Source organism: Trichechus manatus, unplaced genomic scaffold (genome assembly GCF_000243295.1).
Source record: "Trichechus manatus latirostris isolate Lorelei unplaced genomic scaffold, TriManLat1.0 scaffold00004, whole genome shotgun sequence".
Classification (NCBI taxonomy): Eukaryota; Metazoa; Chordata; class Mammalia; order Sirenia; family Trichechidae; genus Trichechus; species Trichechus manatus.
The window spans coordinates 15,622,823-15,648,424 of NW_004443940.1; the positions used below are offsets into that span (position 1 = coordinate 15,622,823).

The window sequence follows — 25,602 nt, forward strand, 5'->3', positions numbered from 1 at the left end:
CAGCCAAAGGTGCCTCAGAAGAAAGGCCTGGTGATCTACTCCTGAAAAATTGGCCTTTGTAAATCCTGTGGAGCACAGTTCTATTCTGACACACAGGGGGTCGCCGTGAGTTGGAGTGGACTTGATGACAACTGGTCTTTTTTGTTTGGTTGTTTGGGTATTGACAACTTGACCTCTCTTCCACAACTTCTCTACTGTACTCTTCAGAGTATTGCTTCTAGTTCTCTCTTTTTCTTTGACAGCCTGTCTGTCTGCCTGCCTGCCTGCCTTCTTTATTTTCTCCCTTACTCTTTTCTTATTAGAGCAAATAGTTAAAGCAAGGATTCTAGTGGCCACCTTCCAGGCTTCAAATTCTGGTTCTGCAACTTCTTAGCTGTATGACCTTGGGAAAGGCCAAGTGGCCTTTCTATGCCTCCATTTCTTCAATTATAAAACAGTAATAATAACAGTATCTACCTTGTAGCGTTGGTGCAATGATTAAGTTATTTAAAATACTTAATGTGTTTAAACCATATTTGACACATAATAAATGCTACCAGGTGTATAACACATAAATCTGCATGGTTTAACGCCCACTGACTCAAAAACATTTACTGGATCCCTTCAGTTGCGGTCATAGCCAGTGCTCCTAAATTTTCTCGTGCACACAAGTTACCTGGGGTCTTTTGCAATGCAAATTCTGATTCAGCAAGTCCTTAATTCTCTACGTTACTTAACAAGCTCCCAGGGGATGCTGCTACTGCTGCTCGGAGGACCACACTGCAAGTGGCAAAGGGAAGGAGTATTTCTTCAGTTCTGGCAGTGGCTCTCTACTTTGGCTACACCTTCGACTCATTTGTGGAGCATTAGAAACCTTCATGCCCTGGCTACTCCCCAGATACATTAAATTAGAATCTCTAGGAGTGGGACTCAGGCGTCAGTAATCCTTCAAACTCCAATGTGCAGCCAAGTTTGAGAACAACGGATAGATCTAGGACTGGAGCGTCTGTTGGGCGGCCTCTCTTTCACGGCTCCAGCTCTCAAAAGGCTTTGGAAACTCTGTTTTCCCCATGCTTTGACTCTTCAGGCCTAAGGGTAGTAATGGCTTCTAGTTGTTGCTAATGCCTGGGCGTCTCAGCATCCCATTTTGGTTCCCTTAACTCTGCCCACCCTTCTAGAAATAATACTGTCAATAAATTGTAATTCTCTTTAAAATCTCATCTGTTTCCTGAAAAAACTCTGTTTTATACATAAAGATAAGGAGCTTGATTTTGATTTTGTAGGCAACTGAGAAACCAATGGAATCAGTCAAGGAGTACCGAAACAAAAAAAAAAAAAAAAACCTGTTGCCATCAAATTCAGAATCATGCATTATAGAGACTGCTTCCAGATGAAACTTTTTTTGTCACGTACTTTAAATTTAGAAGTATTGGATTTTATTATAAGGAGCCAAGCTCAAACATTTCTTTTATATATAAACAGTTCGGCTAAAAGTATGACTTAAGCTAACACTAACCTTTTGAAATCCGATAAAAAGAAGAGTATAACACTAATTTCATTTCTAATTACTATTGTTCTTTAGCCATAATGTAGCTATGACATAATCTGCAGATCAGATTGATGTCTTCCTCATTAGAATTTTCTTGAACTCGTGCCTTCTCTTAAAAGCTGACAGGAGTCACTGTGTTACTGGTCTCTTGTTTTTCCTCTGAAGGCAGTGGCAAGTCTATCACCTTCCTGACCACGTGCAGTTTCATCACTTGAAACACTGAGTTTGAGTTTATCTTTTTTCCTTAAGTACTAGCCATTTCCTTAGAATTCACGTTTCAAGAACTCCCTGGATATTCCGACTAAATTGCCATTTTAAGAGGCTCTCCATTTCAATTTCTCAACTCTCTACCAATAATCCTGCCTTTAATCCTAGCAAAGGACTTTCCCCTACAAAGGACCCCTACGCCATCATCATTCCCCAGGAGAAACTGATTCTCTAATCTTCCCCTCAATTTCCTCTTGTAAACACTGAGCCTTTGACACTCTACCCAGAGAGTTGTTGGCCTTTTGTCTCTTCTTCCATATGAATGGGCTTTTGCAATCAAACTTGAGTAGAATCTTGAGCTGAAGTCAAGTGAACAAATGATTTCCTCCCTGCTGCTGTATTATAACTCTGTAGTGGAAAAAAAAAGGCTTATAATCTGTTTTCATTACTGAGAACAGGGTAAGGGTTTGCTGCTACTAATCCTACTTCGGGGGCACTGTCCTATTTTTAAGGCAGGTATAAAAAATCGACTCAAGAAAGTGGTTCTTGAATGAAACGAAGTGTTTTGTAGCTCAAGCTACAGATTTAGATGTCCTAGCTCAGTCCATTTAGGAATATTGTCTTCAGGCCTGTAACATGTTCCTTTTCTTTCATATGACTAGAAAGAGAAGGGAGAGTATAAAAATCAGTTATAAGTTTGGCTGTAACAGGATGGCAAATAATGTTGGCAGATAACTCCTATTCTGCGTGACAGAATACACTTATTTGAAAAAAATTCAGGAAATATTTCCCTCAGGCCTTCAAGAAAAAAAAAAAAAAAAAAAGACATGCATAAGACACATTTGCCCATACCTTTTTGGAACCATTTATTCCTTGCTGAAGTATCTGCTTGCTGCTGCTATACAGATGCAATCTGAGAGATTAAAAAATTAAAACCATCAGTGTGCACTTTGAAAGAAAATGAGCTTTAGTCCTTAGTGGACCTTTCAATATGTGAATATTTTTGAAACCTAATTCAAGTGTTACTAGAAAGATAAGAGAATTGATTCAAATGTCTTTATTTTTATACTCATAAACCCAGTGCTGCACATTGGTTCAGGAATAATGACCCTTTCACCAATTCCAAACACCTCTATTCTAATTATTTACATTGAACTACTTGAAAGAATTGCATCTAAGCATGCGGTTATTAAAATGAACGTTTTTAAAACTTTTTCTTCTATAATTTTTCAATTCTTTTCTTTTTTTAATACAAATTTAGATATGTTTTAGGTTTTGGGATATTCTTGTAGCTATTCATTGACAATAGATGAATTGGTTAGTAACAAACAGAAAATGGATCACCCGGTTCTTGGGTCAGACCTTCATGTTCTGTGGTGCAGGTGAGGATTTCTAAGAGAACAGTGAACACACACTGGCCCCAATCAACCCTGCTAGAGGAAGGTTACAAAAACATCACAAATCCGAAGCAACCATTTGCACAAATCCATTGGCTTTGGAATGATGTTTGTTCACTTAATTACATTTTGTTAACAACCAATACTAAAAACTTCGCTAAGGAAAGACTGAGGAACTGTTTCAGAATAAAGGAGATTAAAGAGAAATGACAGTTGAATGCAATGCATGACTCATGGTTTCCTTTTGCCATAAAACATTATTAGGACACTTGATAGAATCTGAATAAATCTATAAATTAGATAATAGTATTAATATATGTTTTCAGATATTGGTAATTTTATGTAGTTTTGTAAGAGAATATCCTTATTTATTAGGAATACATTCTGAAGTATTTAGGGATAAAGAGGCATCATGTCTGCAACTTATTCTCAAATGGTTCATGTGCAAATACATACACATGTGTAATAAATAAAAACATACACACATGTATGTGTAAAACATACATATACAACAAAGATGGTTAAAGCTAATGTGGTAAAATGTTATCATTTGGGAATGAAGGATATACAGAAAATTTTTTCTTTTTTCTTTTTTTATTGTATCTTAGATGAAGGTTTACAGAGCAAATTATTTTTTCATTAAACAATTAATACACATATTGTTTTGTGACATTGGTTGCTAATCCCACAACATGTCAAAACTCTCCCCCTTCCCAGAAGAACTAGATGGTGCCTGGCTACCACAATGACTGCCCTGACAGGGAACACAACACAGAGTCCCTGATGGAGCAGGAGAAAAGTGGGATGCAGAACTCAAATTCTAGTAAAAAGACCAGACTTAATGATCTGACTGAGACTGGAGGAACCCCGGAAAGCATGGCCCCGGGACTCTCTGTCAACCCAGAACTAAAACAATTCCTGAGGCCAATTCCCGAGGCCAACTCTTCAGACAAAGATTGGACTGGACTATGGGACATAAAATGACATTCATGAAGACTGTGCTTCTTAGCTCAAGTAGATACATGAGACTAAATGGGCAGCTTCTGTCCGGAGGTGAGACGAGAAGGCAGAGAGGGTCAGGAGCTGGTTGAATGGACACGGGAAATCAAGGGTGGAAATGAAGAGTGTGCTGTCCCAGTATAGGGAGAGCAATTAGAGTCACATAACAATGTATGTATAAATTTTTGTATGAGAGACTGACTTGAAATATAAACTTTCACTTAAACAACAACAATAAAAAACTTCCCCCTCTTGACCTTGGGTTCCCCGTGACCAGCATTCCTGTCCCCTCCTGCCTTCTTGTCCCTGACCCTGAGCTGATGTGTCTATTTAGTCTCATTACATAATTTTTTAAGCCATTCTTGCAATTCTTTTCTGTGAGTCTGAAATTATACCGAACAAGAAGTTAAAAGAAAAAAATTTTTTTTTTCATTTTTTGACGGGGGAGCAGGTGGCTCAGAAGTATAAACTACCAAAAACAAACCAAACCCGTTGCCATTGAGTCAATTCCGACTCATAACGACCCTAACAGGACAGAGTAGAACTGCCCCATAGGGTTTCCAAGGAGCACTTGGTGGATTCAAACTGCCGACATTTCCATTAGCAGCCAAACTCTTTACTTTGCCGCCAGGGTTTCCAAGCATAAGATAGAAGGAAAAATATCCAATCTAAATATGAGTAACTGTAAATTCTCTTAAAAGTTAGTAAACAATATTAGCCTATATGTATTTAAATGGATATATTTTCCAAACCACAACAAAATTTTCACTTAGGAAATCATCTTAATGAATTAGAACCAATCCACCCAGAAGTAGGAAGTAGTAATTTCTGTGATATTTTACTTATAAAAACCAAAACCAAACCCATTACCGTCGAGTCGATTGCAACTCACAGCAATCCTATAGGACAGAGTAGAAAAGCCCCATAGGGTTTCCAAGGCTGTAATTTTTACAGAAGCAAGCTGTTACATCTTTCTCCCGAGGAGTGGCTGGTGGGTTCGAACCACCGACCTTTAGGTTAGCAGCTGCGCACTTAAACACTGCACCACCAGGGTTCCTATTTTACTTATAGTTATTGGCAAATGCTAACCTGCCTTCAGTGTATTAAAAGGATGGCATTCATTTATTTGTATGGACATTGATACTTTTCAGATGGTTGTTTTATTAGCCTACCTCATTTTCCTGTTTCTGGTAATGAAAACACTAGCTCCTGTTTATTACAGAGCCAATGGCAAATGCAAAGTGAATTCTTGTAGATGTGTTTCCTTACTGTTAAATTTGCTAATTTTTGTGAAAACAACCAATTTAAACACCAAAATCTTTCCTTAAAGACATTTTTTCTCTTTGTATCAGACACTGCTTATTCAGTACGTTTTTTCCACACAAAAACAGCACCCCCGCCCTCCTGCTTTGTCTTTAGAGCCTCGTGCTTTAGAGTAGGCAACTTCGTTCCTAGTTTTGGGGGACAGAACTTTGCTAAGCCAATCACAGTGATTCCATTCCCTGTGCAAGTGTCTGCTTTGGAATGAACATGTAACTCATTTTTAGCCAGAGGGAATCTGCTGATTGGGATTCAAGGAACATTTAACTCACTCCTGCAAAAGAGAACTTTCTTCTACCACTGCGGTGTCTGGATGTGACACCTGGATCCTGTGCAGCCATTTAAGGACAAAGCTGGTGAGAGGTGGAGACTGGAAAGACAGGAAGAATCTGGGTCCTTAATGACTTGATCTGCTAAATCAACCAGTCCTGGAACTGACCTTACCTTTTAGATAATAGAGACCCTCATGGCTGGGAATTTGTGTTACATGAAGCCAATACACCCTAACTTCTTATTGTACGTTCTGAAAGTTTTCTACATAAAATAGGAACATTTTTATGATTTATGATTAACAAGCAAACCCAGTCATTCATCCACCCAATCAGATGATGCAGGGCTTTTCATTTCAACATACCATGACAATGCAGGTCATAGTCACAACCTCATTTACTTTTTCAGGTAGGTAGCACCTCTTTACAAAGGGAAATTGTGATAAAGAAGATAAAGGGATCTGGCTGTAAAATGGGAGTACTAACATTTACCTACTTCATAAACGGTTTTGAGAATTAAATGAGTTATATTTAAAGCTCTTAGACCAATGCTTGACGCATAGTAAGTGCAAAACGATTGTTAACAATAGCAACAATAGTAATCATTTAAAATAGCTTTTATTGCTAAGAAACGTTCTGTTTTAGTTGTCTTATTCTAAATACCAGACACTTCGGGAAGCAAGTGAACAACACCAACAGATTCAATCACATTAGAGTTTTGGGGAGTAAATATTATTAACTCTCATATCTCAGGTGAAAAACTTGGTTCACATTGATGGAACTTTCTGTTAATAATTGCGAGGACATGTTTGATCACCATACTGATACAAATTACAACAGAACCCAATTTAACTTTTTGAAGGACAGCATGGTGTAGTGCAGTGCGGCATTTATCAGATTGTGTGTCCCTTTACAATAATAGTTGATGAGACCAACTTAGTGGGGTTGCTACCAAAATTGTAAAGAATTGAACTATAATAGAATACTATTAAAAAGGAGTTGCCATAGAACTGATTCTGATTTATAGTAACCGCATTATGTTAGGGTAGAACTGTGCTCCACTGGGATTTCAATAGCTGATTTCTTGGAAGTAGATTGCCAGGCCTTTCTTCAAAGGCACCTCTGCATGGACTCAAACCTCCCACCATTCAGTTAGCAGCTGAGTACATTAACTGCACCACCCAGGGAATAGGATAGGTAAAATTAGAGTTAATTACATATATGAAAAAAAAAAAAAACCTGTTGCTATCTAGTGATTCTGACTCACAGAGACCCTACAGGACAGGATAGAACTGCCCCATAGGGTTTCCAACGAGCAGCTGGTGGATTCACACTGCCGACCTTTTGGTCAGCAGCTGAGCTCTTAACCACGGTGCCACCAGGGCACGTAATTATTGCTTCCAGAAACTTTTGTCTCAGTAATGTATACATAAATACATGTACGTGCTATTGGCTCATAATATAAAACGTATTTCTCACTGAGCTTGGTCGTTGGTGTTATGGAAAAAAATACGGGCTTTGTATTCAGACATACTTGACTTCAAATATCTACTTCATTGGCTTGTATGGAAAAGAGCCTAGACATGTGCCTACAGCATAATAAGCACTCAAAACAACATCCCTTCATTCCTGCCTCTGTCTGAAGTCACCACCCCTCTTCCCCATGTGGACATGAGCTTACAGAAACGCAGAGTAAAGCAGCAGTGACATTAGCAAACTAGGCGTCTGCAAACAGATATAACTGTTTTATGTATCAGATATTCATCCAAGCTTGAAACACCAGGAGCGCAGTGAGCGATCTGGGTCCTGAAGCCAGGAACATCAATTTCATTTAAACGACAACAAACAGTGTCTCCCGTGCTCCTCATCAAACACCACTCTGGCTCTATTCTTAAAATCACAGTTATTTGGGTAGAATTCTTGATTGTTTTCAGTTTTATAACCTCAGCAGAATGACGCACCATCAGTTAAAATGGGAGCGTGTGCACAGCCGCGCCCCGCTGGCACGCGGAGTGTCTGGGCTGGCTGAGAGCTCAGATGCCACCGGGCCATGCGCGGAGACCTCTGCAAGGATGCAGCGCTTCCTCCGATCACAGGGTACACGTTGCTTATTCCACAGAGAGTCCACATTACCCCAGGAACAGAGCATTGGCTTTGTCTCTAAGTCGGGTGCTTTTATTTGCTGTTACTCACCTTAACTCCTTATTTACTATGTGGAACGCTCTGGAGAACCCCAGGGAGCAGACACAAAACATGTTATTGGGGTTCACTGACACAGTACCGAGAAAAAAAAACAAACCGGATTTCCCCTTCCTTCTTTTCTTCTTTTTTTTTCTTCCTCCTGCTCCTCCTCCTTTTCCTCTTGGTCCTCATCCTCCTAGTCCTCTTCCTCCTCCTTCTTCTTTAATAAAACATCTATTCTGGTGCCAGAACTGAGTGAAACCCCTGAGCTAGTCAAGGCAGTAAATGGAACAGGTCCCTTTTACCTCCAGAAGTTACTAAAGTAGCCTTGTGCCACCGAGCTGGCACCCATGGAGGGATCAAGTACTACTGTTAGCGGGAAGGCAGGAAACTACGTTATCACTTCAGGGCTGCCATTACCAGAGGGTTTCACTGCGGAACTGTAGCTTGGGGCGTGGGGATGGGGGAGCAGTCAGGAGGGAAGGGGGGGGAGGAGGGAAGGAGAGAGGAAAAAATAATATATAAAATTTGTAAAGAGGCTGACCAGAACAGTGATGATATTAAGATTTAGAGAATTCAACTTGAATGCAAAGCATGAAAAGTGCTTTCATTTAAAAGGTGATTAAGATCGCCTCCTGCTTCCATCTTATAAGTCCAGCATTTTGCTGTAGGCAGCGGAGAAAAGTTCAGAATTTTGAGCTTTGCTTCCTTCATTCCCTTATATCCATGTTGGATTCACAGACACTGTGCTGTTACGTGAAAGAAGTTATGATCATTTTTATCTGGTTCTTCACTCTGTTTTTTGTCTGGATTTGGTTGTGCAGCATACTGGATAAGCAGATCCCTAGTGAGTTCTGGTGGTGTGGTGGTTAAGAACTCGGCTACTAACTAAAAAGTTGACAGTTCAAATCTACCAGCCCCTCCTTGGAAACCCTCTGGGGCAGTTCTACTCTGTCCTATACGGTGGCTATGAGTCTGAATCAACTTGAAGGCATTTTTTTTTGTTGTTGTTGGTTTTTGGGTTTTTTTTAATGAGTTCAAGGTCAGAGAGTTTGTTGCTGGATATGTAGCAGGCCCTTGTTAATACGGTCCTGTGCTGCAGGTTACTTGTTCTTCCTGCTTCTACCCTTGGCGCAGTCTACACTAAGGTTTCTCATTTTATTGCAGAACAAGCCACGGTTTTGCAACAGAGAAATCGTCGTCGTTGTTATTTTAAAAGCAACAGTGATAAGAGTAATTCTAAGTAAGGTGTTATAGACCAGCCAAATGATATGGAATTGCTATTCTACCATTCCCTACAAGACTGTCTTCTTCCCTCAGTAAAATATCTAGTGCTTCCCCAAGTTATATTTCCAAAGGTTTAAGCAATCATTCAGATAATCAGACTGCATTGCTGCGAAGTTTCATCAAAGAGTACTCAATCCTTGAACTCGTATCTGGGTCCATTTTGCCAATCAGATAGAACTTCCTAGGCGTTTTCCTAGAGGCATGCGTGGTTAACTTAATCTTACTGCACTGCAAAAGATTTTGTGCTACAAATCATTTTTCATAAAAGCTATTTGTTAGGTTAGGACAACTCCAGACAGACTCCTTGTTGAAATAGATTCGGGTGTGGTGAGGGGGCCTGCTCTGCTCTGATGCTTTGAATGAAAGAGAAATTCTTACAAGTTATCCATAGACGTACTGAAGAAGCAAAACCTGCTACGGAGGAAATCAGCATCTTGGTAAATAAAGTTGTTATATCTAATGAGCGGACCAACCACTAAAAGGAAAAATAAAACCAGCAGAAGAAATACCTGATTTGGAAGCACTGAATTCATTTGGACTTAGATTGCCCCTTCTTTTCTGTTTTGGTGGTGCGGAGGTTGAAACCAACTGCCCCTTTTCTTTTTTCTTTGCAGAGGTCAGCCGTCCAATGCATGCCCCCTTCATGTCCACACCAGCACAGACAGCCTTTGCCTCGAAAAAGCACTAGGTGGTGCCCATCTTCTTTGCGGTGAAGGGCTGGATTCCCCAAGGGAGTCACTCCAGGGAAGTTCATCAGACCCCAGCTCCGTGCAGTGCGGTCCCCTCCTCTAACAGATGACCAGGACCTCGATGTCACGTTCTGTCACTTTCCTAAAGCATCCTGGAGCTCGCCTGTCTCAGGACAGAGCTTTGGCTTTGGGAGACCTTGTGTTTAGACGTGGGGGTGGGAGTGGAGTGGTGATGACAAAAAGCTTCCAATATGCTCTTTGAAAATGAAAGATAAGAGGAATAAAGACAACAACTCTGCTTATCTGTGTGTCTAAAAGTCATAATGGAATAGCTTGGCCAAGTCTCTCCTCCTGCCAGATCATCTGGACAATGCAGTTAACACCCTGGTTTTATTTTTCCTCACTTTCACCCTTCATCAAACTGTGTTAATAATAAAAGAAAATAAAGGCAAATCTTAAATTTCAATTTTCCTGTCCATGAAAATAATTCTTTGATAAATGGGTCAGGGTTAAAGATTTTGCATGCCCATGTAACCCCCTCCCCCTTGTACCTACTGTTTGAAGAGGTGGCTTTATACCACTGGGTTTATTCCTTTAAAAAAAAAAAAAATCTTGTTAGGCACGCTTAACAGATTGTGGCTTTGTGTGCAAGGAGAGCAGATAAGTGGTTAAGAAGATTTTTTTTTTTTTTTTCAGGGTAATTTTTTCCAGACAATGTGCCCATCAGATTTGGTTTAGAATGTAGATCCTTTAGATAGTTTCTGTTCTCTTAGAGGCCTGTAGCAGCAGATGAGTATAATCATGTTATTGCCACAAAATGACAAGAATAAAATCATATATCTACTTTTTTTTCCTAGTAGAAATATGTAAAATGCTTATCCATTCTTTACCTTTTCCCTGAAATTGAGTCAAATGGGGTTAATTTGTTAAATATATCTATTTTTCTTTAAAGAAGGTAAGAAAATAGTTTTTGGAGAGTTAAAAAGGAGACTCTTCCCGTAAAGCTTGAATCCTGTTTCCTAGCTCGTGACCGTACTCTAAAATAAAGGGAAAATAAAGACTGTTTGTAGTAAAAAAGTTAAACTAAGGGGAAAAAAAGCTTTATTATGAAACTACAAGAATTATTTCTGTGCTGTAGCTGCCCTGTCATATGTCATGACATGTGGCAGGTTGACTGCTCATTAATTCTATTTATATCAGTATGATAATCCACCCCACTGAGTACACATGTGTTAAAATATTCATAAATTATGTTTATTGCGAACAAATATACATTAAATGCCAAAAGAATACCATTATTTAAAGACAAAACTAGTCAACAATCAAACAAGCATAGCCTTTTTACTGTCAGCCCAGTATATTATGTTTTATCAAATCCACATTAATTGCCTCTCCTTCCCATGCCTCATAGGGAATGTTTATCTTTTGTTTTTAAACTGTGCTTTTATGAAAGGGAACAGTTTGGAAAATGAAAGATGCTATGTTATCTCAGACCAATAATAATATTGACTGGAACAAACCATCTAAAGGGAAATATACTTCTGACCTCGAAAATTGTTGAATATATCATTTGAACCCTAATACTGGCTTGAATTGAATTTGATAGTAGACCAAGTTAAATGAATCAGACAATTTCTTGATAAACTAGACTGCGAATAACAATTTTAAGTTTATAGTTTTTTTTTAAAACAAGTATGTAAAGGATGGTTAAACTAATCTAGAATGTTGAGAATTAAAAGCAATCATTGAAATATAGTGCAACACACTGTGTCTTAGAACTTATTCCTTCTACATGAAACAATCCTGTACTACTCTATTTTGAATGATTTCAGGAAGTTGAAAAAGTTGAGGTGATTATTCTTTTTACAAGCTGTCCATGTGTTACAGACCGAAGTTGAAAAGTTTGAATTCCTTGTCAAAATCCAAACATGTTCTTAGTTAAAATATATTGCCTAACTTGCCCAATCCATCATATTCTGAACTAATGCCATGAAAACATCTAGGGGTATTAATTATTAGGTCTGCACTTCAGGTTTAACAAACAGAATGGTCATTAAAAAGTGAACAGGGTGCTGGTATAAATACTTTATTTGTAATACTCTCTAGAAAACTGCTATAAATTTTCTTAAAATGTTAATTACACTAAAAAGAACATTTTCTTCTGAATAGAAGTGACAAATGATGCATAAGGCAAAATAAGAAATCCTAATTTGATTTCATTATTAATGTATGCTTACTTTAAAGAGAACAGGGCAGGATATAATAGTAAAAATGAAATACTTCTACCCTCCAATTGCATGCAGACTTCAGGTAAGATTTTCTATATAGTGATACTTTCATAGAATGTTTTACTTTCCACTTTTCCTTGGAAAAAATATGTCTCCACTTATATACTTTATGAAGAAATGTACAAGTATGGGAATTGATCCTAAGTAAGTAATCCAAAATGTGGAAAAGTCATCTGTGTAAAGATTGTCTTTATAATATTACTTAGAATAGCAGACATTGGAAGGTGCTGTAATACCTAACAATGGAGACATGGCTAGAAAAATGAGGATATGTCCATTTGATGAAATATTATGCAGTCAATAAAAATTATGGGTAGGTAACAATGTGGGAAATGTGTGATAAAATATTCAGTGATTGCTTAGGGGGCACTGAGCTTCTGTTAAGGGTGATGAAAAAGTTTGGAAACGGATTGTGGTGATGGTCACATCATATGATGAATGTTACCAATGTCACTGAATTTGTACATGTAAAAAATGTTGAAATGACAAATGTTTTGCTTTATATATATATATAAAACAGTTGTATATATATATAAGTTATATATATAAAACAAAACATTTACCATTTCAACTTTTTTTACATGTAAAATTACATATATTATATATATATATATATATAGAGAGAGAGAGAGAGAGAGAGAGAGAGAGAGCCCTGGTGAAACAGTGGTTAAAGCAATCGACTACTAACCAAAAGTTTGGTGGTTCGAAACCACGAGCAGCTCCGCGAGACAAAGATGTGGCAGTCTGCTTCAGTAAAGATTTACAGCGACCCATAGGGTCTACTATGAATTGGAATCAACTGGATGGCAGTGAGTTTGTATACATATATTTGTCACAATAAAGTATTACATGAAGAAATCAGGATACAAAATTACAGTATAGTATGATTATAATTTTAAAACATGTAAGCAATAAAATATAAAAAAAGGATGTACAAAAATGCTAATCATCATGTTAGGGAGTGAAATTGATCTTTTTTACCCTCTTTTCTAACTTCTACTAGGCTGTCTTATTAATATAATTTAAAATTACATTTTCCAATTTCAAACACATTATTTAAAAGAAATCAGTAGTCAATTTGCATTCTTTCTCTGCACCTCATAAATAATCACCACTGATTTTTGAAGAGAGAAATTAGACAACTCCCACTTCCAAAAATGCGAACTTTGAAATTTTTATCCCAATGTGTGGTTTTTAGCAGTCAAACCCAATTTGCTCTTTATGAAATCATAGCACACATAAATTTATTAGATAAGAATTCCTTTTTTGTATGATTCTCCTGCTTATTCTATTCAGCTCCAAGCCACAGCATTTTCCCTTATCAGTTCTCAAAAACCCTGAGCAGCCATTTCAGAAAAGAAAAGAAAAAGAAAAACCCCAACAAAAAAAACAAAAACACATATCAAAATCCCACAAAACCTTCTCATTAAGCTCTCTGCAAAGTTGGAGACATATTTCCATGTAAATCTTGGCCCTTATACAGCACGGCTGCACAATCATTTTCATCTGAGATTTGAACATATTGGAAGAACTAGAGCCCTCTTTTCTTTTATCCTGTCATTCCCCCACCCCCCTGGAAGTGACGGGCATATGGCAGGCACCCTCCCTGGATTCTCAAACAACAGGAGGGACCTGATTGCAATTCCTACATCCTGTCATCAGTGACTCGGGGGACAGTTTCTTCTAGCAAGGCTAAAGATGTGATTCGAATCTGCCATACGGACAGAGCTTAGAGAGACACCATTTTTACCACCAGAGCCCTCAATCAGTTAATTAAACATGATATAAATCACGGCATGTATTTGTAAAGTAAGATTAATATGGCAAAGTCAAAGTAAATGAGGAATCCTCCCCATCCTAGGAGTGTGAATCACGGGTAGGAAGATTACACTTCTAGAAACTCAATACTTTTGAGCAGGCTTTGTTGCTTTAATCCCTCAGACTGCTTTGTGCAACTTGAAACCTGGAGCTGTCATCTTTAGCCAAAATTTCAGCCATAACTTCCTCAGCTTTCACCCCATTATTGAAATCAGCATTCACAATACTTAACAAAGATCAAACCTTTCAGCGGACCGCAGGGCAGCCTCTTACCACCTGGGACACCAGAAACATGTTTAATAAATATTTCATTTTGTTTTAACATGAAGACTTACCCCAGTTCTCATTTTTTTTTTTTTTTTTTTTCTTTCGTGAGGAGCTAAGGGATACCCCCAAGCTGCACATTCCATCACTGTGGTCAGTTAGCTTTATAGCCTTAATAAAAGGATTTTCCCCCTTCCCGTGCTAGGGAGCCTTGTTAAACCAGGGCAATTACAGAAACACAAGATAGGTGCTCTGCAAAGATCAAAGCTGACCTAAAGACAGCTCTGTAGGAATTTGGAGCTCTCTTTGAAAAGCGCTCAGTTTACAAAGTATAGAGGTATTAAACCCCAGGAATTAAAAAAAAAAAAAAAAAGGCTAGTTTCAAATAATGTTAAAAGTCTGACAGTAGTTACAATGGGATCTCCTTTAGCCACCCTGTGTATTTGTTCTAGTATCTATTCACTGCATACCTATAATAGCTCCAAAGGAACCATTATGCTCAGAAGAGTATGTACATGATGGACCTTTAATACCAAATACATTACCTGCTCAGTAGGTACATTTTAACCTCAATATCCTAGCTAGGGGGAAAGGTGGGAAAATGGCCTGTAAATTTCTTTAAGAGGAAAAAAAAAAAAATGCAGCATGCCTGGGTCTTAAGTTTTGTTACTCACTCCGTGACATCCCTAGAGGTTTCCTTTTCCACCTTGGAGGGGAGGTGATGACCTAGCTGGGTGGCACCTGACTTCTGGGGCCCCTAACAGCATACCCAACTGCAATTGCACATTGAAGCACCCAGTCTTAGGCATAGCAGTATTTCCTCAACCCGTGTGGGTTGTATCATTTTTCCTGAAAACACTCACACACATATACACACACACACACCATGCTTGTAGGCTCTATTTCAGAATACTCTTGATCAACCCTGAGTGGTGTAAACTCAACCATGTGGCTATGGAAACTTACGGGTGTCTAAGGGTCTTAGGGTTCACTTCTTTATTCTGCCATCTACTAGCCAAATAATTTCTTTCGTGTACAGCATCTTGCTGCAACAGAACGGAATAAATGGGTTCAGCTGAGATTTTGAATCCCAGGCTTCAGCCTAAGAAAAGGAGTTATTTAAAAGGTAGCTATTATTGCCAGAATGAGATGTCAGACTGAGATGTCGATTTAGAGAAAACATTTTGCGGTTTTTGTTGTCCAGGAGTTTTAGCTTTGAAAAATGCACAGATAAATACAAAACCCTCATTTTATCTCAGCATATTCACTTTTAATGAAACACTTCAATAATGATAAAAAAAATAAGAGCTGATACTTATTAACTTCTTGTTATGTGCCAGGCTCTATGCCAAGCATGTTACATGGAGTATCACATTTAATCTTCATGACAACCTATGAGGTAGGTATTATTGCTATATTAATTTTATATACAAGGACACTGTGGCACAGAGGGTCTAAGTAATTTGTCAAAGATCACACAGCTAAGAAGAAGTGAAGACGTGATTCTAATCTGGTTTTCATGACTCTAGAAGCCGAGCTCTTCCAGCCCTGTGACCATCTGCTTTGACATTTACTGGGTGCGGTGACCTGAAGCTTCTATTTTATGGTTCTTTTTATTTAGCTGTAAATTTTAGGAGAACTCTAACCTTTAAAGTTAAAATTAACAGAGTATATTTTTTTCATAATTAATGTTTTGCCTTTAATTTTGGAAGTAAATGAGTATTGTAACTTCAATTTTTGTGTTTCTCATAATATGTTTTGGAAAATACAACACACCAAGAGTTACCTGAAAGAGTTTTATGATAGTAAGCATTTTCTTTTTGCCTTGGAATACAATTTATAATTTACCTAAGAACGCGAATCTTACTGTTGGAAATAAAAACATTCAGTTATCTTATTTGTCTTTCCTTTGTCTAAAGTCTTTCCTTAAACCAGCTCAAGGCTGTGATGTTGTATCCAGCGGTGGAGGGCACTGTTCCAAATTTGGAAGTAATATGGTGCAAACCAAACCGAAACCAAACCTGTTGCCATGAAATCGATTCTGACTCACAGCGACCCTATAGAACAGAGTAGAACTGCCCCATAGGGTTTCCAAGGAGTGACTGGTAGATTCCAGCTACCGACCTTTTGATTAGCCGCCAAGCTCTTGACCACTGTGCCACCAGGGCTCCAGTATGGTGCAAGGTGAATCAAATAGGCCTGAATCAGTATCTTGGATTCATCATTTTTTGGTTCTCAGATATTGGGCAACTTATTTAAGCTCCCTTAGGCTCAGAAGATTATCATTTGAAAAATGAGAGAAATAGTGCCAACCATACAGTGTGATTATGAGAACTAAAATAAATAACATATATGTAACACCTAACAGAGTTCTGGACCATGGGGGTCCAATAAATATCACTTCTCTCTCTCTTCGTTTTGACTTTGTTTATGATATCTCTGGTTTAAAAGATTCTCCATTTTCCCTTGGAAAGATTTTGGAAGCACTGCTTTAATGGTCTGGCACTTTATTGGAAAATAATTCTGAGGCCCTAATCAAGCTTAATGTTTATATCACCAGGAAGCCCTGTAGCCACCTCTACCAGGCTCAAGGTCTGAAAACAGGAACACTTACTTACTCTACTTCTTTTCAGGGCTTTGCTTGGTTGTTGGACATCAGGGGACTACTTTACATAGGAAGAAATGGGGCATTGTCAGTTTTTAGATTATGAACTCAGTGGTTTTTAAGAATTTTCTAACTATCTTTTGTGGAATGTCAGATCTCATTTGAACAAATATCTCAACCCACTGCCTAGTAACAACATCTGTTGTCCCTGCCCTTTTAGGACCTGCAACCCAGGGCTCCAAGACAGGCCAATTTCTCTTTAGGCCATGGAGATCTGGCCTGCATGTTCAAATACCCTCTGCCTTCTAGCTGTACAAACGAAATATTAATAATCATTCATTCAATCAATCTGCCACCTCTCATAAGCACTAAATTTCTTTCACAGTATAAAAACACAGTTGACATTTTATCGAAATTCAAGACTTTTGGAGGAGTCGTCTTTCTTTGATCTAGCCGAGCATATGTCTATAGAAATATATATGCATACCAATAGCCTCTTAAAAGAGAGACTGTTAATGTCAAAAAATGTTTATTCTGCCTCTTGACATTTTTCCTGTCTTTGCTTTCTTCACTTTTCGTAATCTTTCATTGTCTACATGTAATACTCTCATTGTCTTTAGAAGCATTCAGCATGTGGCATAGCTGGAAGATTAAGCCTCTTTAAAAATATTATTTCAGTGAACTATGAAAAGCCGGCTGCCACTGAATAATGTATCAAGATAATTCTGCCATTGCTTCTTACCCAAAGGTTCACGTGCGTAGTCTGCCTGCGTAGAGACACCTGGTATGTGGGCAGAACGTTTGCTTTCCTCAAGCCTTGCCAGATTTAGCAAACAAAAATACAGGATGCCCAGTTAAATTAGAATTTCAGGTAAATAATGGATAATTTCTTAGTATAAGAATGTCTCATACAATACTAGCGACATACTTATACTTTAAAAAGTATTCAGTATGTATCTGAAATTCAATGTAACCAAGCATCCTATATTTTATCTGGCAACTCTGTTTCCTCTGTCTCTTTGGTGAATAAAATAACAACTTCGGTGTTCTTCCCATCAGCTCTTTGGCGATTCATTAACACACCAATTGAGGAAAGAGTATGGGGGGTGGAGGGGTTGGGGTGGGAGCCCTGCCTTTTCATAAACACTTGGAAGATTTTGACCCAAGGTTGAGGACTAAGTCAGAAGAGATAGTTTTGGTACCCTGGAGGGGTTGTGAATATCAAAAGCCATCAAGTCTTAGAGCGTAATTCAATTTTTTGATGTTTTCTTCATTGCTCTTAAAGGCAAAAATGAAAATGACATAATTTAAAAAGTAGAGAGAAGCAGACTATGCATATGGATACCTGTTATTCATTTACTCATTCATTCAACAAATATTTATTTCAGGCCTGCTACGTGAGAGGCACTGAATGACAGTTATATTAGTATTTTACATTTATGTTACACTTATGCTCAGGCTCAAGGGTATTTCCTGTGTGTGGGTATTAATGGTGATCACTTTGAATGGCCATGGCTGTAGATGCCTAAGTCATGCTTCTTGCCTTCTGATCAAACAGCAATGATAGACATTATCTGTACTGAAAACTAATGATGTATGTTTTATTGAAGTTCTCTGGTTTTGTCTTTAAAAATAGCCGTGTATTTAGGAGATTATATCATATCAATATATATTTTTACATCCATAACGACGTCTTTGAAAGGCCCCTGCTTCCCCAGCGCACTAAGTTAAATTATGATCCAGTCTATAATTGTAGAAACCAGAAGGTCAAAATATTGTTCAAATATATCGCTTTATTTGTCAGGCATCAAAATGATTCCTATCAATTGCCTTTCCTAATTTTTAAGTTATTTTTACCCATTCTGAGGTTATGGAGACTCTTACCTGTGTTTGATTGGATTCAGTCAAATAGGCTGTGCAGTTTTACTATGCCTTGTAATTTTTTTCATTACAATAAAAAGCCTTTTAAATCATTGCTACTTAGAATTATATTGAAAATACTTGTGATACTTTTATATACAGTGAGTTTAATGCCAGGATGTGAAAGCAAATTGATTGTAGGCAATTCTGTGCTTGAGCACCCCGGAGTAAAAAGAATTATGCTGGTAACCCTGGGGACCTCCTTGCTCTCAGAAAGGCTGTCTGAGCGCTCAGACATCCACCAGCAGGTGAAAAAAGGGCTTGCTTATTCTCATCCAAAATTAAACAAACACATTTTAATTCAGAGAAATAATTTTTTAAGCGGAAAAAAAGAAACCTCAAGAGGCACTTTATGTTTAATGTTTTTTGATTTAGTAAAATGAGCGGCAAGAAAAGTATGGCTTCTTTGCAATAAGCATTCGAAGACCTTCTGAGAGTGACTTATACGTAGACAACGTGTCCTTGGGAGAGTGTGTTGGGTGTGGAGGTGCTTGACTGGATCAGCAGATAAAACCCTGATGGACTTTTTACCTCTGACACACTGGTCAGAGTGAGAAGTACTTGGGGCTTTTAACTGGAGTCTCTAATGAAACAGACCTAGAGGAGACTGAATAGCAGCTGACGTGTTTTAGGAGTGAACTTAGACTGTCATGCAAGCATTAGAGAGAATGAATTGATTTTTTTAGGGAGGGGCCCTTGGTCTGGATTATGATCCTTGACGAGTTACACTTGGTTCTTCTTCCCCAGCTCTCCCACGTGAACTGTTCAGGAAACCAAAGTGTTCTTGGCTTTTCAGTGCAAGGAAAAAAGCAGACGTGCCAGGTCTGATTTTAGTAGGCAACTAGTTGTATGCGCTTGATCTTTTCAGAGCTATATTTGGTTAGGACAGATATTGGTGGCTGGAGGTGAGGATGAGAAATAAAGTAATAAAGTGTTTGTATTGACAAAGGTCCATAACATCTGGAGGGGCCAAAGGGGATATTGTTCTAAATGGAAATCAGACCTTGGATATGCATTTCCGATATGATTTCTTATCAAGGATGTGTCCTCAAACAACTGCTCCAGAGAACCTCATAACAGCAGCCACAAACGTTCGTGGGCTCAAGGACCCTTACCACTAGTGCCATTGAAGAAGGTGCCTCATTCAAGACCTTCCCTCTGTGTCCTCCTACATGCCCTGGCACAGCTCCGCCATGGCATTTGCCTCATCAGGCTACGGTGATGAGCTTCTGTTCAGAGAGGCAGTCCCTGCAGAGGGTCACAAGAGTGCCTGCCCGCTAAGCCCAGCTTTGTCACTTATTAGCTGTGTAACTTTAAGCAAATTACATAACCTCTCTGTGCCTCAGTTTCTTCACCTGTAAAATGGGAAGGACTGAGTTAATACTTATAGAGTCCTTGGCTACCATTACACTGTGTATCTTCCCTAGCAGGCTGTGAGACTTGCACAGCAAGGCTGTGTGTGGTTTTTTTAGGCTTATGTGCTCAGGAAACAAAAAAGTATGGGCATGGTGATGAGCGTACTTTTCAGGTGCGTTTACCAGAATAGTGGTCCCTGACTACAGTGAGCTTCTGACCATCAACAAAGGCACAGGATCATTGAAGTTCTTGTGATAGAGTGTCACGTAAGTGTTGTTCAAAGGTGAGTCCTCAGAGATCATCTGGCCCATCTTCCGTTTATAGACAACAAAACTGAGGCTCAAAGAAGTGGGCCCTGTAGCCAGTCATTGGCAGTACCAGGACTAACTTCCATGTCCCTCGTGGTCTAATGCAGTGGCTTGTTCAATGCCACCATTCTAACCTCGACTGTTTCAAAACAGGTACAAGTTGGTCATTATTAGGAGGCTCTTCTTACCATTTTCCAACTGAAAAATATCCCCTGCTGGAAGTTTCCAGATTCAGTCTCCAAAGTTACCATCCATGTATCCTAAAAACTGCCTGCCAAAATAATGGGGTTCATTGACAACACCCACTCCCCTCTAGATGATAATGCCCATCATCATAAGGCTGGCTATGTACTACAGGCCTTACCAGTCTTTCTAAAAGAGGATTGTTAAAATGCTTTACTTATGGGTTAAACTGGACATTTTTATCGTTCATCCCTCTCAACATCAATTCTATTCTTCTACTGGGCAAGGATGGTACCACATCTTGTGAATTTCTACCGTTCTTCCACATGCCCTGACCAAGCTTTGCTTGCTCTGTGTCTCTTACAGGGAATGGCCTTTCTGCCTAACCATCTTTCAAGATACTGCTCAGTTTTACCTCTCCCACGAAGTCTTTCTTAAACATCTCAGCTTAAGCCTTTCTTAAATATCATAGCCATTTAGTTGAAGCAGGTAAGAGTTAATGCCATACCCTGTTTTGATAAACTGGAGCCAGTAAACATCCATGATATCTTGCTCCCCTTTTATGAATATTGCTCACCCTAGACCTCTGCTCTTTTAGGCCAGAGCTGAGTATGCTTCTACACGAAGTATTGCCATCTGCACGGTAGACTAATGCAACTTCTTGTTGTCTGGTCTTCCTGAGAATGCATTATATAGATTGCAGTTCATTTAGAATGCAGCTGCCGGGGTCGTGACTCACACAGAGATTAATCATTACGCCTGGGTTAGTTTCATTACTTTGACTACCCATTACATCTTCTCAGATTATAAAATGTTGCTTTTAACTTACAAGGCCCACACTAGCACCCACTTACCTCCAAGACATGCATTTATGCTTTTTTTCTTTGGTATTATCAAGTCACTGGAAATTGCTTGTATTTCCCATAAGCTTTGACTTAAACAAATTAAGTCATGCTGAAGCTTTCTGACATCAGATTGAGTAGCGTGTCTGGAAAAGAAAGGATACCATGTATTTTATTATAAATAATATAAAATTTTACAGGACATATGTTAGAGAGTTGCTATGAACATCTTAAGAAAAGAGTCTAATTTTTTTTAAATAATAATGTCATTGCAAAAAAAATTAAAAATTATCCTGCAATTGTAGAGTTACTGATTAAAGTACTGCCACACTGGTGCAAAGCACCCGTATTTTCTGTGGCATTGTTTAGTCCCCTTCATCATGGTGATTTAGCTCAGTCCTGACAAAAGAGAAGAATTCTAAAAAGGAGTATTACTACTTCTCCCCAGGACACGGTATGCACAAAAGTGGAAATTTTAAGGAAGAAGACATTCTTCTACAAAAATTGCTGCATAAATTTAGCTAACAGAAATGAATAAGAAGCACAAATAGAGACCGACTCTTAATTTTCCAAAATCTGTATCCATGGGAAGTCTTCCCAAGAACAAAAAGAAAAAACAATATTGTAATAAAATTTTTGAAGGACAATTGTGGAAGTATGCTTTAAATACTTTTCCAATTGTATTTCAGGGAAGTTAGAATTAAATCCTAAAATAGATGTGACACACGTCTGAAGAGGATATGAAAAATTTAAAATGTTGTGAATGGTTATATTGAAGAGTAAATGTTGTATATTAATTTCCAGACTTGTATGAAATTTTGAAGATCCTATTTCCTTAGTGGGAACTTAAACATACCTTTGACTCTTGGTTCAGGTAATAAGGCTGGACTTGCTTCTGACTGATCTCAAAATTTTGGTGAGGTCTTGATAAAATATGACTGAAAAGTACTTTGTAAATACAGTATTGCTAAAAATAACAACAATATAGAAATGATTTACTATGTGCCAAGTATTATTTTCAGCACTTTGCACACCTTAGCTTGTTTAACCCTCACCATACCTTTATGAGGTTGGTGGTATTACCATCTTCATATTATAGTTGAAGAAGCTGAGGCCCAGAAAGGTTAAGAAACTCGTTCAGTTGCATAGTGAGTGAGTGTTGGCACCAGGCTTTAAATATAGCTCCTGAATTCATGGTCATAGCCCCTGCAATACACTGCTTTTTAATGTCAATGTAGAGGTGCATGCCAAAAATTATACAAACTCTATGCAAGATCTGGATAATTAACCAAATAGCTTCAAACAAAGTTTGAAGGCAAGGGAACCCAGAGGCAATGGATTTCGTGATTCATTGATTGGGATCCAGAGTTCAAATTTATTCTATCAAGGAAAAGGGTTTGCCTCATAGTCTGGGATGGATCTGAGAGAGTAGGTGGATGCTAAGTGATTTAGTTTGGTGAGTGATGGAGGGCTTTCTGAGCAGGAGGGGGAGTACATAATTTAGAAGATAGTCTAAAAAATTCCTGCAATTCCTCGCATATGTCCTCCACCACTGGTTCTAAACATTTGGGCCAAAGAATAGAATAATTATTTGAACTTGAATACACATATAATTAGAGGGCTATGAGATCTCAATGTATTTGATCTAGTGGATAAAGTATAAGTCTTTACTATTTTAAGGCAGGAGAACTTGAAGTGGTCAACCAAAGAGCAGCCAAAAAAAAAAAAATAAAAGCATTGATATATGGAGAAAAAATTATGAGAATTCTTATCCCAGTTCTGGAATTAATGTGTTTCATGGGCTTGATAATATCAGACCTTCATAGGTTTCTTGGGAACGTACATAAAGAAGAAGAGTATGCCCTAGTGCCTTGGAATCTATAAAGGAACCATTCCAATATTTTTCATTGTTACTAGGAAAGTATATGTATTTATCAGTAGTGTGAAGTGTTCTCCTGTGTTGGTGTTTTCTGTAGTTTCAGATTGTAATTTCCTTGTGACCAAGGGTGTTTCTTTTTTAAATTTTCTCACAGTGCCTTCAATAGAACTTTCCACTCAGGGGATTCTCAGTTTGTGTTGGCATACTAAATGTAAAAATTGGGATTTGGTCTAGTTTACCAAATGTTTATGGGGTGCTCACTAAGTACCAGGAGATGTGTTAGGCACAACCATGTAACCCATTGCCATCAAGTCAATTCTGACTCAGGGACCCTATAGGGCAGAGTAGAACTGCCCCATAGGGTTTCATAGGAGCCCCTGGTGGAGTCAAACTGCAGACCGTTTTGTTAACAGCCATAACTCAACCACTATGCCAGCAGGGTTTCCACAACTGACATAGATGTGGGTAAAGACTTAGATGTGGGCCCTGCCCTTAAGGGGCTTAGTCTGGTGAGCTCCCTATGAAGCATTAATCTGTCAGGATCAAGGCTCTGCCAGTCATCCCATAGATACGTGTCATATTCCTGCTGGAATCACAGCTTGTGTGCCTCACCCTTAGTCACTAGATCCTGTAAAGTGCCAAAAACATACCTATCACACTTCATCTGGGGACTTGGCAAGTGTCACTTTGAAAAATACAATATTATAAAAGCAAACAAAACATATCCTCCTAAAAAACAAAGCAATGAAACATCATAACATCTCAGTATAATTTTTCATATCAACTAATAAAAATTGACATTAGTATGAATTCTTGGTATTAGTCTTTCTTTCAAAAGAAAGAGAAAAAATCTTAACAAAGCATGCTAGAATATTACTGACATACTAGATGGGTCATTTGTGATGTTTTGCCAAATGAAAAACATAGCTCTCCGCCTTAGTTTCTATGTTCTTTGTCTGCATCGCAAATGGAACACATTTATAGTGTTTGCCATTAGGGTGATTGTGCTTAATGCGTATCTGAAAACATTAAATTTATACCTCAGCTTAGAGACTGTCCAATAAATCACAGATCAGCACCATAGAGTCGAAGCCAAGTGAAACAAGTTAATTAGTCAGAACAGTGTCATCTTGAACCTCTTTTTCAATCTAGATACATAGAGCTTAAAGGTTGTGGGGGCAAGGTGTTGGGGGGAGAGTTACTCATATCCAGGTGAGTTATTTCAGGAAATATGTGACCCAAGTCCATGTAGTGCTAGAAAACTGAATCTCTTACACAAAAATGGCTAGATAAACTTTCTGAAGGTTCATAACCAGGGTGCAAGGAAGGGACTAATTAGAAACTAGATGATGTCTGCATCCATTGGTCAGGAAAACCTTAAAGTTTACTTTACTATATGCATGCCATTAAAATATATTAAAAGCCTACTCAAATAAAAATTCAAGTAGGTATTTTAGAAACAGAACAGGGGCTTTCTAGAAACACAACAGCAAATTAAAATGTTTAAATTGTTTAATATACCAAGTGATAATCCAATATCTTAGTAGTTACTTTTTTTTTTTTAATTGTACTTCAGGTAAAGGCTTACAGAACAAATAGTTTCTCATGAAACAGTAGCACACATATTGTTTTATGGCATTGGTTAACAACCCCACAACATGTCAACCCTCTCCCTTCTCAACATTTTTTTTTGGTGAAAATATACATAGCCAAAGATACACCATTTCAAAAATTTCTGCATGCACAGTTCAGTGACATCAACTACGCTCTTCCACTTGCGCTGCTATTCTCACTTTAGACGAAGGCTTACAGAACAAAATAGCTTCTCATTTAACGGTTAGTACACTTGTTGCCCTATGACAATGGTTAACAACCTCACAACACATCAACACTATCTTTACTCAACCTTGGGTTCCCTATCACCAGCTTCCCTGTCCCCTTCTGCCTTCTGGCCCTTGTCCCAGAACTGCTGTGCCTCAGTCCCATTTGGTCTTATGGGGCTGTGCACTCCCAGGCTGAACGGTGAATCTGAGAGATAACTTCACCACGGAGCTAAAAGAGGGACCGGGGCCATACTCTCGGGGTTTCTCCAGTCTCCTTTAGGCCAGTAAATCTGGTCTTTTTTTGTGAGTTATAATTTTGTTCTACATCCTTCTCCAGCTCTGTCCAGAACCCTCTGCTGTGATCCTGGTCAGAGCAGTCAGTGGTGGTAGCCAGGCACCATCTAGCTGTACTGGACTCAGTCCGGTGGAGGCCTTGGTA

The 25,602-nt window shown here is 38.5% G+C and overlaps 1 long non-coding RNA gene across 1 annotated transcript in view; it reads right to left on the reverse strand.

The window, feature by feature from the left end:
- Positions 1-1,645: 1,645 nt before the first annotated feature.
- LOC111820955 (uncharacterized) overlaps positions 1,646-25,602 on the reverse strand; it is a 29,894-nt gene continuing 5,937 nt past the window's right edge. Inside the window, exons 2-4 of the long non-coding RNA XR_002824449.1 lie at positions 21,474-21,607; positions 2,588-2,648; positions 1,646-2,143 (exon numbers count right to left, since the gene is read on the reverse strand). This is a non-coding gene — a long non-coding RNA (uncharacterized LOC111820955). The remainder of the gene's footprint in view (positions 2,144-2,587; positions 2,649-21,473; positions 21,608-25,602) is intronic.